This window comes from Peromyscus californicus, unplaced genomic scaffold (genome assembly GCF_007827085.1).
Source record: "Peromyscus californicus insignis strain IS unplaced genomic scaffold, ASM782708v3 Scaffold_4__1_contigs__length_199733344, whole genome shotgun sequence".
Classification (NCBI taxonomy): Eukaryota; Metazoa; Chordata; class Mammalia; order Rodentia; family Cricetidae; genus Peromyscus; species Peromyscus californicus.
In genome coordinates, this window is record NW_026294562.1 from 19643806 (window position 1) to 19650488 (window position 6683).

Here is a 6683-nt window from a genome sequence, read left to right on the forward strand (position 1 = left end):
TCCAAGAAGATCCCCAAGTTATACAAGCTTCAGTCTCCTCAAATGGTGGATCTGTCTTGTCCTCATCCTCTCCACAGATCAGCCCCTGCTGACACCCCACCAACATGCTGAAGTCAGGGTCTATAGGTGATTCCATTGCCCACTGTCGCCACTGGAATTGCCATTCTCCATTCAGCCCTTGGTCACAACTGCTGTTGGCCAACCAATGCCTTAGCTGTCCCCATCCAGTGCCTTTGGGAGTGAAGGTAAAGGATGAATGAGGCTAGTTTCCAAAAAGGAGGCTCTAGATTGTTTTTATTACAGAAGAGAATAAGACAGACCCCCAAAGAAGATGATCAAGTCCTCAAATGACTCTTCCTCCTTGTATCCATCCTCTTCCTTTGGCCAGAGTGGCTGATGGCTTAAAGGCAACAAGCCTAAACAGGTGACATGTGGCTGGAGCCCAGGAAGTTGTAGGGAGATGAGGTCAGAGTGGCAAGACCAGATCTTCAGAGTCAATTGACTTTGTTAGACCATTAGTTGTGGAAGGAGATGAAATAAGTTAAAAACATAGAAGAGGGGAACACTGACAAGAAGAAGGTTCAGTGTGTAAAGATGCTTGCTGCCAAGTGTGATGGCCTGAGTTCAAACCCTGGCACCCACATGGTGGAAGAAGAGAACCAGTTCCCACAAGCTGTCCTCTGACCACCTCTGCTCCACATACCAAGGCATACATGTGCCCCCCACACACTCACATGCAAAATAAATAAATAAAGAGTAATGGAAAATAAAAGAATATTTGATTTGGAGGCAGGCTGTTTTCACTGTTAGAGAGGTATGTTAGGTACTTTTCTTGTTGCTATAACAAAATGCCTGGCAACAGCAACGCAAGAAAGAAAAGGTTTGCTTTGGTCAGTCTGAAGATGTGATCCCTTACGGCAGAAAAAGCATGGTTGTGGGACTACGAGGCAGCTGGTTGTTGGTGTCCTGTGTTGTGCAGGATGATCAAAGAAAGAAGGGCACTCCACGATGTCATTCAGGTTCTGTGGCAACAGGGAGGAACTGAACCCCAAACAGCCATGCAGAAGGGTATTTATTGATTGTTACATAAAGGTTGTTTTTTGGATAAAGCAAGTTCCTCATACCAAAGCCCTTCGATTTATGTGTTTTCCGAAGGAAATCATCGTACCCCACAACTTTGGTCCTTACTGTGCGCTGTTTGCTGTACCCAATAAAGCAAGATGCTCCAGGTGTGCCAGGATAGTCTTGTGACCATCATGAAATGGATGGAAAACCCCTTCAGAAAAACAACTCTATAAGGCATGGAAAACAATCACTGTTCTCTACAATGACTTCTTCAAGGTCTAAAAACCTCCCATAAGCAACTATTACATTCTAATGTTACCCTGGATGCAGTGAAAAACAATTATTTCATCCTAATGTTTACCCCAGATACGATGACTCTACTAGATTCCCACAACAGGTGGTCACACCACATCTGTAGTAAGGAAACACCAAGAATTAACTGAATGCCGAGTCTCGGCTTTCTCTTTTTCACCTTTTTATTCAGTCCAGGGTCCCAACCCATAAACCAGTGTTGCTCACATCCAAGGTGCACCTTCCCTCCTGAGTTACATCTCTCCAGAAATGCATTCAGAGATGTGCCCAGAGGTGTGTCTCCTAGGTGATTCCAAATCCAGTCAAATTGGAAATGAAGATTGTCGACTACAAACGGGGTAGATAAAACCCAGAAGTGACGTCGTACAATCAGAAATGTGGCAGTGAACTTGTGATCAAATAGATGGCTGAAGATAGATAAGCGTGTGTGCTTGCTCACATGCACACACACAAATATACAGTAAATCGCATACATGAACATCCTTGCACGCACACATTGATTCCTAACTCCATCAGCTGAAGGAGCTTAGCCAGGAATGGCAGCACAGAGGCTGGTTCCCAGGTACCTCCCTCCACTAAATGAACCAGGGCTTTGTTAGAAACGGCTGATTCCCAAGCAGAGCAAAGACAAAGAAAGTGTGGAACACCTCATTCCAGGAAACTCTTCAATGATCTTTATGTCAGAGGGGACAAAGACCTGTTAAAAAGATACATGAGGCAGCCTAAAGGGCCTCATAGCCAAATTCAGGACAACTGGGTACCAAGATAAACAGTGATGTTAACAGATTGTGACCCATCGTGTGTACTATGTGAGTTGACAGGGAGGGAGGCAGTGGGTAGGTGAGTAAATCAGAAGAGCCAGCTCCTGTTAAATAAATATATGTAGAAGGGACAGAAAATCAGTGGTTGGCCCTTAGAAACCATTGCAGGGGTTGTGGATAAAGGAAAAGAGGAACCATCAGCAAGCTTTGAATCAAGTCTGTGGACTGAACAATCATTCTATCAACGTCATTGCCCAAGGCATAAGATTTGTGGTTGTATGTGTATGTGTGGGGTGGGAGTGGGGTGTCCTTGACATAGGGAAGTGCACACTGGAGACTTTAAGGATGAGGGCATCATGGCTGCAACTCACTCTCAAGTAGTTCCAGAGAAGAATAACGAGAATGGATAGATGTTCAAATGCAGAGAGAGGGTGAGGAGACTAAATGCTGACCTTCGAGGAACGAGGGTAAAGAGATAATGGAGTTCTCACAACATTCCTGTGAGTGTGAAAGTACTTCAAAATAAATTATTAAAATGGGTTATCAAACCACCATGAGCTGCAATGATGATCTGAGCCCTGCAGGCTTCACACAAGGAGAGAGTCTTCCTGAAAAGTCCCTTCCATTACCCATTATCAGTGAGCCAAGTGCTGCATCCCATCTCCCTCTCCTGACCACTGCAAAATGCCAAGGCAAAATCAAATAAACTTAAAAATCTCTCACAAGAGCCAACGAGAAGTTGGCACTGCTTTGGTAGAACACCAGGAAGTGACACTTGCGTGCAATCTCAAAAGCCAACAACGGAAGCATGCCGGAAACAGAAAGCACTGAAATTTTTCCATCAAGTGCCTCTGGCAAACAGTTGGTACTGTTTGGTCACTGCTAAGGCAGATCCATGCCCATTCATTTCCATAATTTGTTAACAATAAACATTGGTGCTGAAGGAAAGCCACTCGGTGAAAATCAGGCACTGATTTCTAGGTGTGTGGTACTAGACATGTTACTCGACTCCTCTGAACTCCGGTATCTACATGTGCTGGAGATGAATAATGCCAGCTGCTCCCTGTGGGTGTGTGAGGCTTTGTGGTACCTAGCACAAGCACCCAATGATTGGTGCCATTCTGACTTGTTTCCTCACTGTCCACACAGCACCTAGCAGCTCTCAAGTCCCACCCACAGCTCTGGGCTACAGACAATGAAGCCTTTCCAGTTTTATCTGGACTTCTTCAAACTCAGGATTCCTGTGGTCTACGGGTCTTTCCTTTGCCCCAGTGACATTTTTCCTTCGTCCGTCTCTATTTCAAGCAGGCATCCCTTAATTCCATGGCACGAGGTCCAACAACATGTTCAAATTTATTCTTCTCCTGGAAGACAGGTCCCTTTACTTCTAGGGGCTTACAAGCCAAGGAATCCAAGGGGAGAGGCATTCATCGGTCTTAGCCTGTCTGCAAAGATGAGCGATACAGTAAGAAATTGGACTGAGATGGATTTTTGAAGGACTGAACTTAATAACGAAAAGCCAAATAAATCTCTTGAAGTGTGTACACGAGGCACAGGGCACGCTTTGGGGTCTGGTCTCTGGGAAACTGGTTTATCCAGAGAAGAATGTGTCATCTTTTAGAAGGCAACCTGATGGTAGTACTACCAATTGTTCTCATGCTCACCGCCATCATTTTTCAATCCAGTGGGCTATGTCACCACAGGCCACTGTTTTGAAGCAAGCCCCGTTATCACCCAGAGCTAATTCTTCACTCCTCTGTCCGTTGGCACAGGAGAAGGGGTGGAGGATGATTGTTGAGTCTCTGGGCTCTCACAAAAATCCCTTCAAACTCAGAGAAGAAACCCAGGGAAGAAAGAATAAGAGACAGGTGGCCTAGAGGTGTCTCATTCCAAGCAGCTTCCTACCCTGAAACCAGTGTCAGCTTATTCTAAATAAACTCCTTAAAGCTGGGCACACTGACACATGCCTGCGATTCAAGCATTATGGAGGTGGGACAGGGCATTTTCAAGCTCCAGGTCAGCCTGAGCTACAAAGTAAGTTTCAGACCAACCCAGGCTATATAATGAGATCTTGTCCCAGTTCCCTCATCCTAAGGGTGTTCCTCCGCCCCCAAAGATAGGATTATGAAATAACACTTAGCGTTTTGGCGGGGAAATGCTCCTACTTTTATCTTATTGCCAAAAATAAAAATTGTAATAAATACACAGAAACGGAGCAACTAGGCAGAAGTAAGAGGAAGTATAGCTGGAGAGTTTCTCTCCAGCTCCCGCCAAGCCCCGGCAGTCCCACAGCCCCGCAGCCCACTTATAAAATAAACACACAGACTCTGATATTATTTAAACTGTTTGACCTAATGGCTTAGGCTTCTGGCTATCTAGTTCTTACATCTTAAAATAACCCATTTCTATAAATTTATACCTTGCCACATGGCTCGTGGTTCACCAGTATCTTACATGTTGGTACTCATGGTGGCAGCTGGCAGCGACTCCTGACTCAGCCTTCTAGTTCCCAGAATTCTCTTCTCTGCTTGTCCCGCTTACACTTCCTGCCTGGCTACTGGCCAATCAGCATTTTATTTATACAGAGTGATATCCACAGCAAGGAAGAACAGAAATTACCTACACCCTGAGCAATACATACAGTTTTTCTTTTTTCCAAAACTGAAGTGGTCCACTGTGTGAACTTTCCAATCCACACTTTTCTCTTAGCAGAGGCTGTAAAGCATGACCGACACCTTCAAGATCCTTCAAGCTGTCCTTCAGGATGGGTATATCATTTTCTCTGGGATGTCTACTCAACTAGACCTCCAGGAGCCAATATGCAGGTTGTTCCACACGTGCTTTATGGCTCAGTAATCACACATAGCCGTGAGTCTTTCCTTAGGACAAGTTCCCACGTGTAAACCTAATACAGGGAGAAGATACATATTTTTTCAACTTTTGACAAAAAAATGCCAATTTTCTTGCCAAAGAAATATGTCAGTGCAATGTCACCCTTAGGTCCAGTGGATCACCCTGCCACCCACGCCACTCATTATCTTCTTTACCCCTCGGTGGGATGAACGGCATGGGATTTGTTTCTGAAATCAGAAAAGTGGAGTTAGGAGATTGTGAGAGAAGCAGAAATGGGGATGAAGAAGAGCTGTAGTTCTGAGAGTCTCATTCCCACCTGCCTGGAAGTTTCAAGAGAACACGGGTTGTAAATGTGATTCTTCCTCCCAACCTGAAGACGTCAAAAGTCAGGACTTAGAAAAGAAATACTTTTTCAACGTTTTTTTTTGCATGTGTATGTGTGGCATGAGTGCATGTGTGTGTATTGCATTTGCATGTGCGTGGAATCCTCTGTGTGTGTGCATGTGTGTGTGCACGCACATGCATACTCATATGGAGGCTCAACGCTGACATTGGGCCTATTTCCTCTATTGTATTTATTGAAGCAGGGCCTCTTGCTGAGCCCAGAGGTCACACCACTTTCAGCCAGGACAGTTTACCAAATTGCTTGTGTGGAGGTCCCCTAGCTCTGCCTCCTGGGTGCTAGGACTACAGGTGACCATCACACCTACCCAGTCTTTGCATCAGTTCTGGGCCTGTAACCTCTGGTCCTCACACTTGCTCAAGCAAACACTTTACCCACTAAGTTGTCCCCACAGCCCCTCCCCAGTTGTTTTAGACTGAGATTTTACAGGTTCCATGAGGAAAATGTAGTAAGTTCTAAAACGTAATAAAGAAAAAGAATCCTCCAAGTTCACAGAGCCCCAAAATGACTTCTGGGAAGGAGTGGGTGGACTTCTCAATCTCCTCTTTTTTCTCTTGGACATTCTGTTTCTGTCAGTGAGAAGATGTGGCTACCCTGGACTCTGCAGCCTGATTTTCACATCTCTTTTTAGGCAGCGGACTTCCCTACCCTTTGCTCATTGAGGACACTGCCTTGCTAGCCCATCATGACTGCAGGATGGCATGAACCACACACACCATGTCAAGCCAAGGAGTTCCTTCTCAGCTTGGCTTCCAAGACTCTTGCTGTTGGCTCTATCCCTGGACTTCTGAACACCATGCCTGAAGCAATCTATAAGCCATTAGCCAAGGCTGTATTAAATCTGGACGGGTTCATCCCTAAGTCCTTAGCTTTTATCCTGGGTCGATATAATAAACGACTGTCTGAGGGATGTTTCTGCATCTTCTGCAAAAGTCTTTGAAGAGAGTGTCTATTATGTGCCTCTCTGTCCCGTCTACTGCAATTCTTATGATAAATCTGTGCTCACATGGAGTGTCAGGGAAAAGTTTGGCTCCCCTGACAAATGGCTATACTTTCTTTTATCCAATAACTCATCATATTTCCCCCTTCGCTTTAGCTCAATTTAATGTGCAATTGCAGTGAGTATCTTCTGTTAGGTTTCTGGTTTAATCATTTCCTCCCTTCATCCGTGTGACTTTGGATATTCTATCTTTCATCTTGCTGTCGCAGGGTCTATCTTTTTAATTATAAATCATCTCAAAGTTGTTTGGAAGTTCCTAGGAATCCAAATCATAAATAAACAAACAGCT